The sequence below is a fragment of the Mirounga angustirostris genome, unplaced genomic scaffold (assembly GCF_029215605.1).
Source record: "Mirounga angustirostris isolate CCGP_5_RB_7025 unplaced genomic scaffold, mMirAng1.0.hap1 SCAF_6, whole genome shotgun sequence".
Classification (NCBI taxonomy): domain Eukaryota; kingdom Metazoa; phylum Chordata; class Mammalia; order Carnivora; family Phocidae; genus Mirounga; species Mirounga angustirostris.
In genome coordinates, this window is record NW_026991714.1 from 44,889,106 (window position 1) to 44,908,254 (window position 19,149).

The following is a 19,149-nucleotide window of genomic DNA, read 5'->3' on the forward strand; positions in this document are numbered from 1 at the left end:
AGGGACACCGATGACTGAGCTTCCTGGCTCCCTACCCTCCCATCGATCATCCGCCACCATTGGCAGGGCTGCCAGTGGTCAGGGGAGATGAGGGGACATCCCCCTCGACGTTTTAGGAAGGCCCGAAACCACCCTGTGTCCTTTCCTTTTGTTAGCAGATAAGCCATCCTACGTCCTCACTCGCTCCCTTCCGAATGTTCCGTGAGTCTTGCCACTTCTTCTCTCGCTCGTGGCACTGGCCAGGACAGTGCCAAGCATTCGCCTACTGGAAACCTAGTACATTGACCCTGGTGATGCTCTTTGCAGATGCGGAAGCCAAAGCCCTGGGGCAGTGTTGGGGAATGTGAACTGTGGGTTTGGTAGAGTTTATTTTTCCATATTATATGAAGAGAATGATCTCTTCTCAAAGACAGAAGTAATATTTTTAACAAATGTTGTCACAAGTAAATAGCAATCAAAAGGAGAAAATAACTTTTGTATTTTTTTAACACGTTTGATAGCTTGGACGAGGGTTCTCTTTGTTACTTTCAGGGCAGGGCACCCTGCTAAATGCTATGCCAACAGGCCAGGTGGGGCTTTGGGCCACGGAAACACAGAAGGAGCACTGTAGGTTTCTCTCTCGGGTGGTTTGAACGTGAGGGGCTCGGGATCAGCCACACTGCCACCGTCCAAAGGTGGGGAGTCGTTGTTTGTCCTGGGTAGCCGAGAGATCACCTGCCACAGACCAGAATAAGAAGCTAAATGTGCTCTTGCTGAGAAGATGAGCCTTGACTTTAAAATCCATCCGTGTAACGGATGGCACCAGGGATGGGCTAATGGGGAGATTCCTCATCTGCCGTTAGACCCCAGGGCACAGAAGCGAGGGGCAGGAAACTCAGTCAAGTGCTACAGAAAACAGACTCACATGGTAGCAACAAAAGCCCTTAATTCTTTCAGGCAGCCACAGCTACTTTGGGGAGCAGCTGTGGTTGTTACATAAATAGAGATGCGGCCAAAATTTAAGGCTTTTTATCCTGCTTCAAGCAGAAAAATGCAGAGAGAGTCAAGTCGCCTAGGGGTTTACGTTCCCTCCCTTTGTATGGTTTTTGGCCAAGTGACTAAAATAGTTTTCCTCAGCTGTAAATGAACTGCTGAGCCCCACCTGAATCTTGTCCACGTGGGACTTTGTTCACTGTTATGTGATTTTCTGATTCCTCTCGAGGAAGAGGGTCGCAGGCACTAAGCATCTTCCACGGGGCTGCTCTACCCGGTGTCTCAGAGTGTCTTCCCAGAAAAACCGCCCACCTTCTACCCAAAGATGATACATGCTCATATCATTTTTTCTAGTCTGTTTAGCATTTTGACATGATACACATGTGCCCAGAACCAAGTGTTTCTTGGGAAGTTGACTTTTGAGTGTTTCATAAAACTAGAAACTGGTTCCTGTGAACCCAGGGGCTTTTCACCTGGAGTTCTTGTCTCCCAAGTTTAACTCTTTGATGTGCAGACGTGATTTCATCTGCAGACAAATTTGGTATATCTAGAAATAGATCTGAGAAATGGGGTGGTTGAGTGGGTTGGCATGAGATACTTGATTATGTTAGCAACACTCTGTCTGTTTTCTCCATCGTTGGCTTTAATCATAAAATTGTCAAGTGATTTGTGTTTGTACTTTATTTTTTTATGGCTTCTGCAAAAGGTCTAATGCAAAAATATTTCGCCCTTTTTTCTCCCCGTGTATCCGAACATGAAGCAGATTGTCTCAGATACCATGAAAAGAATCATCCAGAAACTAGTGCTTCTGCCCGCTGACGACTCAGGGAGATGGAAGGAGGGAGGGAGGGAGGGGAGCGGGGAGTGGCCTGGGGGAAGGAGGTAGAAAAAGGAAGGACGAAAAATGGACATTGAGATGCCTTCAGCAGAGAGAGTTGATAGCATGGCGGTGGGCTTGGGTGCAGTTCACAGTCCAGCGGCCTGGGGGCCAGCGAGTGGGGCCGACCGTCTAGAAGGTTTCCAGCTGGATCGCACACGCTTTATGTACTCCGAGTTGTGGAGTTGTCAGAGTTCAGCAGAATATGCGCTGCTTTCTTTTGGTTGGCGGAGATTCAGGATCATGGAGTACTTGCTGTCCATAACCGCGTACGTGTTTGTTACTGCCAGAGAACCTCAGCCATGCCTCCTAGCCCCCAGGCTGGAGCATGGAGGGGTGTTCTGGCCGATTTAGGGACAAAGAACGAATGAAGTGCAGAGACGAGGACACTAGGTCAGCCTGCGGCAGCAGCGGGAGCCCCCCACGGGCCTGGGGGGAGACTGGTCTCTCCCCCTCTGCACGGCCCCTGCTCTGAGACTGGGCTGCTCTGACTCGAGTGAGAGATGGGCTGGCGGAGGAGGGAGTAGCCTCAGGTCCTTTGTGCCAGGCAGGGAAGCCCCTCCGTGTCGGGGGCGCCCCCAGAGTCAGCCCAGGATGACGCCCCCCCCACGCCTGCCACTGGACAGCCCCCCGGTGCAGCCCAGGGATGATGGCGCCCGCGTTTCCATCCCACTGGATGCCATCCCGCTTCGAGTTCTAACTGCCCTCCTCCCAGCCTCATCGAGACTTTTTTTTGTCCCAGAAGCCTGCTAAAAACAGAGATTGTACCTCTCACGAATTTTACCTCAGGAGCCTGTGATGCAGGCCAGCGTATTGGTTACAAATTCTGCTTAGACATTAGGCAAGAATCTGAAAGGAGCGCTCCATCCCTACTGGTCTTAGGAAAGAAACCCTGTTAAATATGTTGGTTTCATAGGAAGAAAAATGATCCATGTCTCAAGCCGGGAAAATACTGACTCTGAATCTTGGACTCGAGGACTCTGATACGTTCTTTGTGAAAAGCAAAACGATTTGGTGTCTAAGGCAGCCTCCCTCCTCCCAGCTCCCAAATTCAAAAAAAAAAAAGAAAGAAGTATTAGATCGTACCGGATCGTTCGACAGAAAATCTGCCTTCTGTGCTTTTGCCCCTGGGAGGCATTTTCAGAGCTTTATCTCTTGGTACCTCTCAGAAAGTAAGCTTTGTGTGAAGTGGCGCAAAACCCCAGTAGGTAAAGAAGACCTGGTCGGGGAGAGGGAATGGGTATTTGGGGGCATGGTGAAAAGGTGGCTGGAGGCAGGGATGTGGGCTTCTGGATGTCTCATGCGGACCCCCGGGCCCCCATGCACCTGCGTGCACCTGGGTGAGGCAGTCAGCTTTCCCAATGCAAATGCCCTTGCAATAAACCTTTGGAATTTTGTGAATGACTTCTATGAATTGCCTTTTGCCAGTGAATGGACATGTTTTTCCAAGGGGGAAAAATGTCCTTCAGTCACCTTTTCGCGTGTCTCCGGAAAAGGGTCAAAAACTACAGCAGAAACCGAGGATGCTGGGTGAATGTATTTACTTATGGGACCAACCTTAAAGCTCACTAGCTCTCCCACGTCTTTCAGGAAGACTCTCGTACCTTATCTGGGATCTAACCTAATCCTGGGGAAAGAGGAAACGGAACTGATATTTATTATTTATACTCACTCTGTGCCAGATCCTGTGCTAGGCATTTTGTAATTGTCTTGCGTCATCCTCCCAGTAATCCCGTGAAGTGAATTTGTGACCCTCATGTTCCAAGTAGTGTATCCTAAGTACAGAATGCGTCTGTCCCCATCAGTGCCCATGGGGAAAGGAGGAAAGATGTCATTCAAGTATTTTCTGAATTTTGTTATTCTTTCTATACCCTTTGCAACACTGTGAAAAGAACCCTTTGGGGGCTTCTCTCTTCCAGAATCACTCTTTGGCTCATCACCAGCTGGGTTTGCCATGGGGAATGTTTTCCTTGGCCTTCCCGAATCTGGCGAGCTACTCACATACTGCGAGAGGCCGCTGGCTAACAGAAATTTAGTGCCCAGAAGGAAAAGGCTTTGGGTATTTAGGCACATGTCTCGCTTCCTGGAACCCTTTCGGCATCTGGAAAAGGCACCTGTTACTTGTACGGTGAAATTCCAGAGGCAGCCAGAACAGGCCTTTGAATGCTGTGATTCTTTCTGGGCTCCCAAGGCTTATTTCATCCCAGACTGCATCGTTTTAGGGTGAAAAGCCTTAACCTTGCAGAGAAGGGTGGGAGAACCCGATCGTCCAAGGTAGACACAAGGCCTGGACCATTGACTTGAAATCCTTTCTTGTGGGCCAGGGCTGGGTGTCTCTTTTTGACGTTTGAACCGGGTCTGTATTTTCCAGGCCAGCTGAAGCACTGCAACTAAATGTGAATCTCTTTCGAGACCTTAAATGTTTTGGAGAGTCATGTCGTGACTTGGACAGTCATTTAAATAACGTGTCCAAGGTCAGAAGGGCCCAAGAACTTCCCAGAGTTCCTTGCCTTGCTTTTCAAGGCACGTCCTCTAAAACAGATGACTCACGTCTCCATGGCAACTCTTAAAGGTGCTGCCTAGAGGGGGCCCACCCCTGCCCTCACTGGGCTTGAAAGAATCAAAAACATTTCCTTGTGTAGAGGGGGTGCTAGTATGTTCAGTTTTCTATGAAAACTATCCCCAAGACCTTGCCTCTTTCAAACCTGGCAATTGTCAGATTCCCTCAAGATGATGTGGGAAATGGCTCTTGTCTCTTGTAAGCCAGAGAAGTGGCTTTAATTCAGCAAGATTCGTTCCTAAACCAAAGTCCTCATTCTAATACCGTCTTCCCCCTCTACCCAGAATTCTCCCTTTTTCCCTTTCCAAGAGTTATTTTTAGCCCAGGGCTTTGAACACAATTGAGTAAGACTTAAAAGCAGTAAAAAGAACATCGTTAACTCAGCCAGAACTGCCGTAGGGTCTCCAGGGTTGCAAATAGTTCTAGAACCTTAGGGGCCATTTGGCCTAGACCCAGAGGGGCTCAAACAGCCCCTGTTCTTTTGGCATTTCAGTCCAGACCTTCCGGGACTGTTCTTTCTTGACCGTCAAGTGAGCGAGGGAAGGGAGGCTTCGCAATAGATTTCAAGCCAGCTTTTCCATTCAAAACAAGATGCAAATTTATTTTTTAAAAAGGCATATCTATTTTCCTGGAACAGAACCAGGCAGCTGCCTTATTAGGACTCTAAATTTGGATCTCTTTTCTTAACACACACACACACACACACACACAGGTACTTAGAGAAAGAAAATATATAACTACTTTATCATTGAAATACTCCAAGGGAGAACTGTACTTTGCTTTTTTTAATCTCTAAGATAACATCTAGGAAAATATTAGCATAACTCTAATAATGCCAGAACAGGAAAAGCTAGTGATCCCTCTTGCAAAACTTTGAGTTAGACTCAGTGAGGAGGACGGAGGTCTGTTGGCCAACCTGGCCTTGTGCCCCCTCTGGACCAGGATGCTCTGCCACTGGCTCGTTGGCCTCAGCTGGGCCTCTAGCCTGGATACTGGGGCCGGCCTCCTGTCCCAAGCCCTGGTGCATAAAGGACGCATCCCCGAGGACACGGGCCAGGCGCAGCCACATTCAGCCACGGTGTTTCTCACGCCCTGGCCGGCTCATCCAGCGTGGCCCCGACTGGCAACCCAGCCGTTGCGCTGCGACGTTCCGACACCAGTGTGTGCATTTGGGGCCCCTGCATCTAGGTTGTCCCAGATGGAGCATCTTTAGCATTGCCTTCTCTAGGGTTGCGGACTCATTCATCCAGCAGACTATGTACAGAGCACCTGGTATAATCGCCCGCAACAGCCGGTTATAAGCCGAACACAGCTCCTGCCCTCGAGGAGCCTACCATCAGTCAGGGAGACAGTGTGGACACCGTAAGCATCAGTCCCGGGTGCTGTGGGAGCTTCTCAAAGTGGCAGCTGCCCAGCTTGGAGGATCCGGGGGCTTCCAGAAAGAGGTGACATCCAAGCTCAAGTGTGTCAGAGGACGGAGGGAGGGCGTTACAAAGGGCCCAGCATGGGACTCAGCCCACAGAAGGGACAGTGTATGCTCTCGGGCTGGTGTGCAGCAAAGCAGCTGAAGCTGGGAATTGAGAGGAGAAGAGAGGGGGTGAGGGCAGGCAGTCAGCTGGCTGGTCCCAGAGGCCGCATGTGGACGGGGAGGGGAGGGATAGGGAAGAGCTGTAGACCATGCTCTGCCCTCCGAAGCCGAGGTCAGCCAGAGAGGTACGTGTGGTCAGCCTCAGGGCCCGGGGTTGCCCTCTTGCTGTGGGAGCGCACACTTGCTTGCTGACGTGATTTGTCCCCATGTGTCCTCTGCCCCCCACCCCAGCACCTTACCTCCCTCCAAACGCTGTTTGAATTCAGGGGCTTTAACCTGGGCTAGCTCTGGCTTAGAGACATGCAGGGGACAGCGCCTGGTCGTCCTGACCTGTCTGTAGAGCCACCGAGGCTAAAATACCTCTTGGTACGAGGCTGGCCTAGACCCCGCGACAAGGGGGGTGCCCTAAGATGAATTCCCGGGAAACAGCCGAGGGCTCGTGGGCTTAGTGTGACGCCTTCCTTCATCCTACCCAGAGGCGGCCGCCCTAGGACAGCCCTTCCCCAGGTTCGGTCATGCCCTGTGGCCCAGCCTCCGCTAGGTCTGGAGTGCACACCTGAATCCTGCCAAAGAAAGGGGATAGTAAAAAATAAAAACAAAACAAAAAAAGCACAAGTGGATTGTATGCACACGGCAAATACCTGCCAACCTAGACAGCCGCCTTGGACCTCGTGGGGACAAGGAGGCCACCGAGCTCAGCCCTGTGCCCTCCGGTCGTGAAGCAGGGAGGCTTGGGGAGAAGCAGGCTCTCTGTGGAGACACCTCACAGTGCCTTTTAGGTTTTCCAGAGAACCTATTCAGAGTTCAGAGCAATGGGTTCTTCCCTCCCCTCACCCCACAAATAATTAGAAATTTTATAAAGAGAAGGAAAAGAATTCGATGAATGAAAATACTAGCTGTGAGGCAGCCTGGTTTCTAGAAACTTAAGTAAAGGCTCAAACAAGTGACATGGTTTCCCTGAGAGGTTGGAGGAATTGGGTGCTGAAGGCACTTTTCTTAGCCAAGTAGTTCGGTCTCCAGGGATCCCCAAGGGCCCTGAATATTCCTTGGGGCTGACCTCTTTTGCAAGACCCCCAACACCCGCCCTTCTGGGTGCAGGTTGGCATATTCAAAAGCAACACCAGCCTTCTGAACCCTTGGAAAGAATTTAGCTCACACACACCCTTTTCCCAGATATTCCTCCGGCTCCTTGGTGAGGAATTTCTAATTCTGTGTCTTGCGGTTCCCACTTGAGTATCCCACAGTCTTAGTCCTTTCGATTAGAATTTGGCCTGTGGCAGTCGTGACGCTGGAAATTGACAAGAGCATTTGGCCTCACACACACCTACCTTAAAATTAAGGTCCTGCGGGGTCCCCTTGGTGGTGGCAGGGGGATGGTCATGGAATACGGCCAGGTTTGCCTTAGGGCACCCTCTCCCCATTGTCTGCTCCGGTCTGGTTCCCTCACTGTCACCAGGAAAGAATCAAAATGCCCCCTTGCCAGTTGTCCGTGGCTGTGTATTTGCTCTGTGTGTTGTGTTTTACTTATGAATAAGGCCTTACATTCAAGTGAAATACCGTGGCAGGATTAGGAAGCATCCGCTCTCAGTTGGGTCTGAGGGGTATCTTGGAGCAATGATCTTCTGAGCACCTGCAAAGCTTCCTTGTGGTGGGCACGGGAGCCCAGCAGGGCAGGCTCCCCAGCGCTCTGCATGCACGTGAGTTCTATAAAGCAGTGGGGACCCGTTTATTTCTACCGTACACGCCTCTCGGCGAAAACTCTGTGAGATGCACCCCCTCTGGATGTTTATTAATCTTTTGAAAGCCTATATTCACATACTCCTGGACTACTATATTAGACACATTATAAAAAGTACACAGTGTAGCCATTTTAAAAGAATAAGATACAAAATATTATAAACAGAGGTTCTGGCATCTTCTCTCTGAACACCCCAGGGGACCTTGAGTACCCCCTGGTATGTGCACACCCACTTTGGACACTACTGTTTTAAGAGCAAATCGGCACACCTTCATGGCATCCATCCCCAAACCACTGTGCTGGCACTTGGCCTGCAGAATAAGAAGGTCTTAAGATAAAAATCCCAGGAGTTTCTCATCTGGGAGACAAGGGCAAACAAACTTCAAACAACCTAAATTTCAATAATGAAAAACCTGCCCGACAGGAAAGCTATCCCTGGACAGTGGTGGCTACAGGTGCTAAGAAAAGATCAGGTGCAATGTCCAGAGCCGTGGGATTGCTCATCTTCCCTCTCTGGGTTTCCAGAAGAGGACATTTGGCAATCCTCCCAGCTCTCACATGATTGGAATTCTTTGAACCCTCCAACTGCTTCTGCAGTATATTCCCCACGGCACCAGTGGGTCCACGTCGCTTGAATATTATTGTTGATTTGACCACCAAGATGTAATGATGATTCTGTTCCATTTTGAAAAGGGTCTGAGAAAGTGTACAGGTCTAATTATATATACATATTTATACATGTGTATTTTTGTTTATTGTTACATTTTGACATTGGACTTTCTATTAAATAATTTTTAACAGTTGACCTGGCTTTGTTCCTTTGTGTGCCTTTCTTCTTTCCTGGGTCTCAGAGAGGGGGCCATTTAAATGTCACAGAAGATCTTGTCCCTCTGGTCCCTCCGCTCATCTCTCTTCTTCCCTATTTTTGGTACAGAGGGCTTCTCCTATCCATTCTTTTAGGTTCTGTTTTTAGAGATAATGTACTGCATCAGGCACCCGCTTGGAAAACCCCCAACTTTGTTTTCATTGCCCCCAGTTTCCAGGGGCAGCCCACTCAATCCCATCAGCTCTACAAATGCACAAATTTACGGATGTGATGAAGTTGCAAGAATGAACAATAATTAAAATGATGCCATGAGCCTTTTAAATCTCTTGTACATCTCCACCCACCCTCCCCAATACACACACACACACACACACATACACACAGTCCTAGCTGCAAGACCTGGGACAAGTCCCTTAACCTTCCTGAGCCTAGTGTCTACCTACCCTATCTGTAAAAAACAATACATTTTTTCATAGGTTGGATATGAGGAGACCCCATAATAAATGCTCAGTAAACAGCCACCCACTTCACGAAGGCAGTCACTCACTCAGTGGCCTTTATTCATGACACGGTGTACACCAGGCCCTTGGGTCTCCCAAACGGGGTGGGGGCAGGGAGGTGAGGACTTAAGGAATGCCCCTCTTCAAAGTCAAATGCAGGAGAAGCAGCATGAAAAAATGAGGCAGATGCCTTACAGTCTCTCTCCTGCCCAACTCCAACACAATGCGTACCTGGCACCTATGGGAGGCTCAAAATAATAATTCTCTCACTGCACTGGCCTTCCAGGATCTACCAAAGAGAAATATGCACACGCACACGCACGCACACACAGCCTCAAAGCATGAAGTCAAAGCACTATCCCTTGGCTCCATCTTCCCTGCTGCATCAGCCTGTTCACGTCTGACAAATGGTCCATCAGCCAGCCCAGCCAGCCCAGCCAGCTTCCTGCCCTCCACCCTTGCCCTTGGGAACATTTCCCTCGAGATTTCCTAACGGTGTGGAGGTGAGAGTCAGGGTCCGGGGTGGACACAGGAGGGGGACGGCCAACCAAGGGGAAGGAGTCGGTAACTGTCCTCCAGGTTTATTCCTGCAAACAGTAGAGCTGGAAATTTGCAGTTGAGTTTTACGGGAGGTCAAACAAGGCAAAAGCCCAAGCTTCTGCCCAGAGTAAATGCTTTCAAAAACAATAAGCCTGTTTCTCCCAGCAGAAGTTCGCTTGAAATCACAAGGCCAGCCAAGCTTGACGAGCTCCCTCACCCAATCCCATACATGCTGGCCTCCTGTACCCCAGACTGGGGCTTTGGGGGCTTCCTTTAACCTCAGGCCAAAGACGAGTTGAGCTGAGAGGACGCTGGACTGCCCCGTGGTGTCCGCTCCCCAACCCCGTGGCTGTGACATCAGTTCCCAGGTCCCTGGTCATTGCTGGGCTGAAGCCTGCACGTGGCTTCCCAAGTCCCCTCACTTGGAGGCAGGAGGGCCGAGAAGCAGCCTGTGAGCCCCAGAGGGAGAACAACACCCCGCTTCCTGGAGCCTCAACTCTGAATGGGTTGGAGGAAAATGAGTTGGTAGACCACAAGTCTTAGGAGTGAGCAAGCCCAAAGCCCAGCCGGGCCCCTGGCATGGCTGTGGGGGACAGATGCTTCTTCCCAGGGTTCCCCGGGCCACCATCGCCCTGCCAGTGACAACGCCCATCCACCACGTCCTGTCAGAACGCTCAAGCAAAGTCGTCGGGAGGTGGACGTGAGGCTTTAACTTCCTCCATCACCTCGTGTTAAAAAGAAGCTGCCGGCTCCCACCAGAAGCAGCTGCCATCGGGCAGCCTGCTCTTGGCCCAGTCCTCACCCCCATCCTGCTCTGCCATGTTTATTCTCCTACTCTGGTCCCTGCTGTCCCCTCATCAGGAAAACTCGCCATCTCTCCTCATCACCATAAACTGAACTTCCTTGGCGGTCCAGTTAAAATTGACCACTTGCATGAGACCCCACCTTATAGCTCCAAGACACCACCAATCTTTCCTGCCAAAAAGAACATTCCCTTACAGGAGAGGCCAGATGGGGGTGGGGGGTGGGGTGGAAGCCCGAGACTTGAGCCACGGAGAGTTCTGGTGTCAGACTAGGTCACCAAACGCCAGGCCACCAGGCCCAGTGCAGACACGGACCGACTGAGAGCCAGATCACCAGTGCTGAGGACGGTGACCCGTAGGAGAGCCCGGCGCGGGCACGCAGCGGGCCTGAAAGCGGCAATGGCCGCGGAGAGAGTGAACACCTGCGCGCAGGACCCATGTCCCGGAATAGACATTCTACCTCAAGTTGTAGCATTATTTCCAATGGGAAAGAATTAGACACAGTCTTAAATGACCATCAAAAAGAGAACGCATAAATAAATAGTAATGCAGTTAATCTTGTGTCAACACGGATAAGCCTCAAAAAGAGTGAATAAGGGGCGCCTGGGTGGCTCAGTCAGTTAAGCATCTGCCTTAATAAATAAGATTTTATTTATTTATTTGAGAGAGAGATCACGCTTAACCAACTGAGCCACCCAGGCACCCCAATAAATAAAATCTTAAAAAAAAAACAAAACAGTGACTAAAAAACACGCAGAGGAGGAGCCCGCTGGATTTCCAAAAGTCCAGTCCCCACACACAAGGGCACAGCAAGCACACCACCCATGCCACGCACAGAGCAAATGTGTGATGATGACAGGGGGTGAAGAACCCAGAGTCACTGTGCCCCCACCAGTAAGGGTACCTGGGGCATGCCACGGGTACAGATGTCCCGGGCGATTTGCTTCCCTGTGCTGGTCTCTGACCCCAGGCTGTGAAGGCCGGTGTCTGGGGCTTAATTTCTCCTTGCCTAATGATGCCAGCTCCCTTCCAAACCCTCTGGCCCAGCCCAGCCCCATTCTCTGGTGGGCACCTTCAGATGCCCTAGGTTTCATGATGTCCACAAGCGTTGAGAATCCAGCCCCCCTCAAAGAAAATAAATAAATAAAAGAGAAAGTGCCACTGGGGTAAAGCTGCCTGATTGGCTCGTTCTGAGACAAGTTTTTGGGGGCCTCTCAACAATGACGGCACATTGGGATCCCACGGGGAGCTTTCCAGCCCGTCACCGTCACTGTCCGGACCTCAGGGCAGTTAACTCAGGGTCTCTGGGAGTGGGGCCGGGCATTTCTAAATATTTCCCCAGGCAATGGTGAGGCACAGGGAGGATTTCCGAACCACGTGTCTACACTGCATGCCACGGACTTGGGCACCAGCAAACACAACTGAGCAAAATACACCCGGCGCCTCAGGAGTTAAAGAACAGGAGTGGGTGGGTTTGTACACACACACTCCACGGGGCTGTGAGCGCTCGGAAAAAGAAACAAGTCTGCCATCGTTGCCGACGGGGAGAATGAGCAGGGCAAGTGGGGGACCCAGTAGGGACTCCCCAGTGACACGCGGAGGGGCGTCCCTCTTGTGGATATGGGACAAGAGAATGAGTCAACGCCTGCAAGGCTAGGAGCTCAGGCTGGAGAAAGGCCTCCAGGCTCCATCTGGTTTCCAGGCACGATTTTGCTCCATCATTCCAAAGAGAGAATTTCAGGAAGACCCCCCGATGGGAAACCTGCTGCTGCCATTGGCAGCTCAGGGCGGGGGGGCCCCCACCCCAGGCAGGAAGCTTACCCTTCATGGCCCACCTCAGGCAGCAGCCTAAGCCAGTCCCTGCTTTACCCTGTTCCTCAGCCAGTTGCCTCTCAGACTTCAGGATACCCCTTCTCGTGGGAGGCATGTTGGGGCTGGAACACAGCGTTCAGAAAGGAACCCCTTCCCCCTAAACTGACGAGCCTCAGGGAAGGCAGATCTCCGGCCCCAGCAAAACCTCTGTGTGAGTGAAGGAGGGGTCCCCGGTGTCAGGGGACCGAGGGCCATGGCTGTGCGTCCTCTGCAGAACCCCTGAGCCGAATAAACGGAAAAGCAGGATTTACGCACCCAGCACCTTTGGTGGGGAAGGGGGCAGGGGGTTGTTATCAGTCTTATAGTTGGGGGCTGCGGTGGCGGAATTCCTGGTGAATTTGGAAATTGCCAGCTGGGATGTGACCCAAGACATATGCATCTCCCCACATGGAGCAGGCAGGCTCACGACTGGAACTGCAAACCCTCGCTCCAATTGTTCACACAGGTCTGGTCATTGGTATGCTCGACACCTGGTCCCTGACCCGACGCTGGGTTCTCATGCTTTGCCGTCCTACCGGGGACTGGGAGCCTTGAATACCACCACACAGAGCAGAGCCAGTGAAAGGTGGCCGGAAAGGCCCATCTGCTCTCACCCTGATGGCCCGGGGCTCAGCTGGGTGGTGAGGATGCTGAGAGGGATGCCGGCCGGTTTTGCCAGAGTTTCGGTGTCAGCTGAAGGCTCCCCTGCACATTTCGCTTCAGATACAAACCAGGCTGGGACCCCAGGAGACGAGTCTCCCATGATCACGCTGGAATACAAATGGAGTTTTACATTTAAAGATCAGGTTAGGGCACCTGGGTGGCTCAGTTGATTAAGCGTCTGCCTTCGGCTCAGGTTGTGATCCCGGGGTCCTGGGATCGAGACCCGGGTCATGCTCCCTGCTCAGGAAGGAGTCTGCTTCTCCCTCGGCCCCTCCCACTCGTGCTCTGTCTCTTGCTTTCTCTCTCTCTCAAATAAATAAAATCTTTTTTAAAAATTAAAACATAAAAAATAAAACAAAATCAGGTGAGATGACACATGATGGGAGGGGCACATGAAGGAGAAAATCCTTTCTGAAGTTCTGTCATTCTACATGTGAAAATTCAAGTCCCTAACAAGGCTCTGTCTGTTTTCAGTCCCATCCCTACACCCAGGCCTGTGCCCAAAACAGGAGAAAGGGAAGCTTTAAATCAAGTCATCCTAAATCCTCTTTTATCCTTGAGACAATCGTCTGGTATTTGTGCTTCTGCTGATGCAGTGGGATTCTGGTGCCCCAGGCCCCCCTCTGGCTCTTGCCCTGCCGTCACAGAGATGGCCTTGGCCTCAAACGTCTCCCTTCTTCTGCCTCCCCCCGCCCACACACAATTGGAAGGAAAAAGCTTGAGGATCTTCTGAAATATAAGTACATAGATAGGGTCATCTGGATAAGTAGGAAGCCCCCAGCGCTCACGGAATCCTCTTCATGCATTAAAACTTGGCTGTGGTCAATGTGGAGTTCCCACCCTCAAGTCCCAGGCCAGATGAGCTTCCTGGTAGAAACCAAGTCTGCCAAACACTGGCAGAGTCTACGTCATTCCGGGCAAGTGTGGCATGAAAGCTGTCCCTTGGACCCCAGGTGTTCCATCTTCGTAATTGTCACTGCCACTTTGGAGCCGTGACTAAATGTTTCTCAGGAAATCCTCCCAACAACCCCTATAAAGTAACTGCTGAGTCTTCATTTTACAGTTGGGGAAGCTGAGCCTCAGAGAGACTGAGTAACTTGCTCAAGGTCACACAGCAGCAAGCGCAGGGCCCCCGACCCAGAGGCCTGGCCAGCAACCGCTCAGCCACAATGCCCCTCGCAAGTGTGCCTTGGGGCCGTGTCCTGTCGTCTTCTTGGTGTGGTTGCATTTGTTGCCCGGGTCAACACGGAGCTACCTTCTCCAGCTTCCCTCCAGGATCCCTGAGCCTTCCCGTCTGCGCTTCATCCCTCCTGGACCAACCACCCCTCCCGAGTGGACCAACGCTGTCGTGAGGCCCGTGAGTGGGGACCCCTCACAGAACTTACCACCTGGGGTTCCTTGCGTTCCTTCCTCCCTTTCCTTCGCATTCACTGCCTTCCCAAGCTTTTGGCTTGCTTTTTGAGCTCTTTGACTCCTCAGCTAGATGCCCTGGAGACAGTGGGTCCTCCAAGGAGGTCTCACAAGGTTTGTCTTCTTCCCACCCAACCACTCCCAAGAGGTGTATTCCCGTGGCAGAGTCACTGTGGCGTCCTCTGGGCCCTGTCAGCCCAGGACCAACACAGCTCTCAGCAGAACACTGCCTTTTGTCGAAGGAGCTCTGTGGAAGACTTGGTAATGTGCTGTCACCGAATTTGTTTATATTTGCTACATGTCTTATTGGACCAAGGAACAGCGCAGGTGGGCATCCCGTCTACCCCCTCTGCCCTGCACCTCGGGAGTACTTCATTTTTGCTGCCTATTGGCTGAGACCAGCAGCCTCTGAGCGCACATGACAACTAACAGCCAATCAATACTCCCCAAATTTTTAAAGATTCACAGGGGTTTAATGCATATAAAGTCAAGGAAAGAACAGTCCAGGTTCAGTAGCAATATTCTACACAATTCATATGATGGGGTTGGGAGGCAAGGGGAAGAGGCCATACAATCCACACCCCAGTATGTTCAAAAAGAGCTATGCACAGAGCAAACCCCACCTGCAAGGATGAGGTAGCTTTCTCCCAGTCCCCAGCAGCCAGGGGGCACATTACCCCAAATAGCACAGTGGGCGCTAACCCATGGGGGCCCAAGGTCCTGGCGGGGGTGAGGGGGGCACTAGTCCAGAGGGAAGGAGGCCCTGAGGCCGTTGGTGGCTGAGCATGGCCTCTGAAGCTTGTCCACCGGCATGCAGGCACAGTGGAACCGGCCGGCCAGCCCCTGGAGGCAGGGGTACTCCTCCAGGGGGCTCAGGCGGTACCTAACAAAGTCCCACTTCTCGTCGAGGTCGGTAAATAGCTGCCATGAGTGGGCACAGGATGAGTCTGGCACGGTCCTAGAAGTTGATGTGCACACAGCCAGACTGAGGTGCAAGATGATGGACTAGCAGGTGCAAAACCAGGTGCACAGGCGGGGTAGCTGGGCTAGATTCTGGGGCGTGGTCTTGGCATCTGCCTTCAGCAGGTGTTCGCTCACATGGTTTCAGAAACCCTTAAAGTGGGTGATCTTCTTCATCGAGGAGCTGGGATGGGAGCCCACCGCGAGGGAGGACTCTATGTCATCATGCTCTACATTCTTCAGGCTGTCACTGTCGTTGCAGAGAATGAGTCATGTAATCGAAGCACGCCCCCACACTGTTGTCACACCAGGCTGTCCTTGTCCAAATAGTCCCCCCACTTGCCATCCCAGAAGATGGGGATGCAGGCGGGATCCTCAGGCGGCGGCTTGGAGGCATTAATGCCATGTAACTGCCACAGCATGTCCCCAAGGGGGGAATCTACCACCTTACTGGTCTCCTGGACCGCTGATTCCTCTTTCCCAGGGGGCTGGGGCTGGGGCTTCTTGTTGCCTTTACTGAGGATTATGAGAAGCTTCTGGTGCTGGGGTCCAGGCTGCTGGGAACGACTGAAAACCTCAGTGGAATGGTGAGGCAGGTGCGGGGACAAGGGCAGGGATGAGGCCGGAAGTAAAGAACTTGTGATTGAGCAGCTCGTGAGAGGTCTGACAGGCAATGGAAACTGTCCGAAGCATCTTGTGAACTCGGGAGGTGGCCATGGGGTTGATGTGCTTGGAATACTGTATTCATTCTTTATCAGTGTCTTTGAGGCAAGACATCTCAAAAGGTGGTTTGCCCAATGGCAAGGTACACGTGACTCACCCAAGGGACATGTCCACTTCAGAACCATGCCCTCTTGCTCAGCACCTCTGGAGCTATGTTAGTAGGGGTCCCGCCCAGGGGCTTCTTCCTCCCCTTGTCATACTTGACTTTGGTTGCCAATCAGAATCCCCTAGTTTCGCCTCCAGATCCTCACCAAGTAAGAGTTAGCCCAGCTTGAGGTCCCAGTGATGAACTTGGTTTCAGGGCAGGTCCTGGCATCCAAGGAGGCTCAGTCAGTGCTTTCTTCCCCAGACATCTCCAGCAGCAGAGCTCCAACACCAAGTCGTGTACTCGAAAAAGCCATGGAAGCCCATGGCATGTCGGCGGGCGAGGCTGCGGTGAATGCACACCTTCATGGATGCCTTCTCCTTCTTCTGGTACAGCTTGAGTAGCAGCGACGTAGGCAAGATTTTGCCCACAAACACCTTGGTGTCTGAGACCTAGATTTCGAAGCACTTGATGAAGGTGCCCTTTCCCAGAAAGCAACACCTGCAGATAGCACCGCCGGCTGCAAGGGTCCACTAGGACCTCCCGGATCTCCTTCATAGGAGCTTGGCTGCGGCTGGGAGCCCCAGGAGCCGAAACTTCTGAGACCCTGGCTTTTCCAGGGCTGACTGGGGCTGGCTTCCCTGCAGTCGCCATCGCCCGTCCTGTTCCGGGAGTTGCTCAGCGGACCTAGTAGGGTCTGACGGAGGCTTGGCCCTGCTGCGCTGCTTCCTGATTCGAACGCAGTGCTGGGAACATTACAAAAGCCTCTTTTTTTTTTTTTTTTATTCTACAACTAGAGAGGGAGTGGCTCAGGTCCTCCCTGTGCCCTAGGCTGTCCCACTCTGTGCCCTGGACCCCATTCCCTGAGGCCGCCAGTCCTGGGGATGGGCTTATTTCCTGGGACAGAGGGGAAGTAGAGGCAGGCATTCGGAGGGAAAGTGGCTTTATCAGATTAACTGGTTAAAATGCTCGGGCTCCCAGCTTCTGTGAGCAAGCTGCCCCAGTGTCCTGTGTACCCAGTGGTTTCCAGGCTGATGGGGGGTTGTTTATCTTCCAAACTCTTGGCCAGCCCTGCATCTCACCCAAGGGCTGTCATTTGGGGAATGTTTTGACTTGAAACATTCAAGCCGGTGGTGGTAGTTGGAGGTGTGAGACCCTTCTGTGTGCAAAGGAAAAATGAATGGTCTATTTAGAACCTGCTAACAATTCACAGTATAAAGAACAGGCAACAGTCCCCCCGCTGAAATGCGCTTTCTGAGGGTAGCGCGCCCCAGGGGAGCTGGCTCTGTGGCCAGCATGGCCCCAGCTCTGGATATTGCATCTGCAAGACCTCCCTTGCCAGCGGTGGTAATGCTTCCAGAAGATTGTGCCTCTGCTCCGGCTCTTTCTGGGCCTCTCCTCAACCCCTTCCCAGAATACTCTCTTCCTAGGGCCTGTGGTGTTCTTGGGCTATGAGTAAGACGACTTTTCCCAAAACCACATGAACTTTGCTCTGGACAAACAAGGGAAGGGTGGCTGTTTGGAAATGCCTAAAACAGCTTCTCTTGAGCCTGAGTTGTGAGGTTTTACCTCACCATCGCAGACACAGAGTTCACCTGAAGGAGGAAGCTGGTTTTCCTCTCAGGACAAAATGGTGGTCCCTGGAGCCTTGGGTACATTCCCGGGTGTTTCTATCCCCAGAGCGATGCATACTAGGATCAGAAGAGAAGGTGAGAAGCATAGGCTTCTAAACACTCAGCCAAGTGAAAATCAGCCAGTTTACTGAAATGCCAAAGTTTTGTTCAGAAATCAATGGCAATTAGGAATAATACCATTCCTAATTTATCAAAAGGAATTCCATACAGGGACAAGAAATCTCAGTCAAAATCCTGATAGGTTTTTGTTTAGAAATTCACAACCTGATTATAAAATTTATATAGAAATGCAAGGGATCTAGAATAGGAAAAACAATTTTGAAAAAGAACAAAGTTGTCTTTTGACTAATACTACCCGATTTGAAGACTTAATATAAAGCTACAAAAATAGACAATGGGGTCCTGGACACACATAGAGTATAGACACACAAGTACAAACAGATCGATCAATGGAACAGAATAAGAGTCCAGCTATGGGTCCATACATATATGGTTCATAAGTTGTGCTGGTATAATTGGACATTCATATGCATAAATGAACTTTGACCCTTCCTGCAAATCACACACAAAATGAACTTGAAATGGATCAGTACTAAATGCAAGAACTAAATTTATAAAGCTTCTGAAAGAAAACTGGAGGATAAAACCATTACGGCTTTGGATTAAATAAAGATATGTAGGGGCACCTAGGTGGCTCAGTCGTTGGGCGTCTGCCTTCCGCTCACGTCATGATCCCAGGGTCCTGAGATCGAGCCCCGCATCAGGCTCCCTGCTCAGCGGGAAGCCTTCTTCTCCCTCTCCCACTCCCCCTGCTTGTGGTCCCTCTCTCACTATCTCTCTCTCTCTATCAAATACATTTTTAAAAATCTTAAAAAAAAATAAAGTAAAAATATTTAACTAGGACACAAAAGCCATGCATCATAAAAATAAAACTTGATAAATTAGACTTAATCAAAATTTTTTTAATCCTGCTCTTCAAAAGATAGTGTTAAGAAAAATGAAAAGATAAAGCACAGACTGTGATAAAATATGTGTAAAGCATATATCTGACAAAGATGTGTGTAATATATGTACACATTTGATAAATATGTTCCACATCATTAGTCATTAGGAAAATACAAGTTAAAACCGCAGTGAAATACCATTACATATCCATTAGAATGGCTAAAAGTAAATTTAAAAAATTGACAATACCAAGTGTTGACAAGAGTGTGGAGCACTAGAACTTCCATACATCGCCCATGGGAGTACAAAAACAGTATGGTGCACACTTCGCAAGATTTCATAAAGATAAGCATCCACTTAGCATTTCACTCAACAACCCCATTCTTAGGTATTTTACCAAGAGAAAGGAAAGCATAAGCCCACAAAAAGACTTGCACTCTTTTTTCTTTTAAGATTTATTTAATTATTTGAGAG

The 19,149-nt window shown here is 50.7% G+C and overlaps 1 pseudogene; it reads right to left on the bottom strand.

Moving 5' to 3' along the window:
* Positions 1-15,069: 15,069 nt before the first annotated feature.
* On the bottom strand, positions 15,070-16,903 carry LOC123845696 (serine/threonine-protein kinase PLK1-like; annotated as a pseudogene).
* Positions 16,904-19,149: the final 2,246 nt, after the last annotated feature.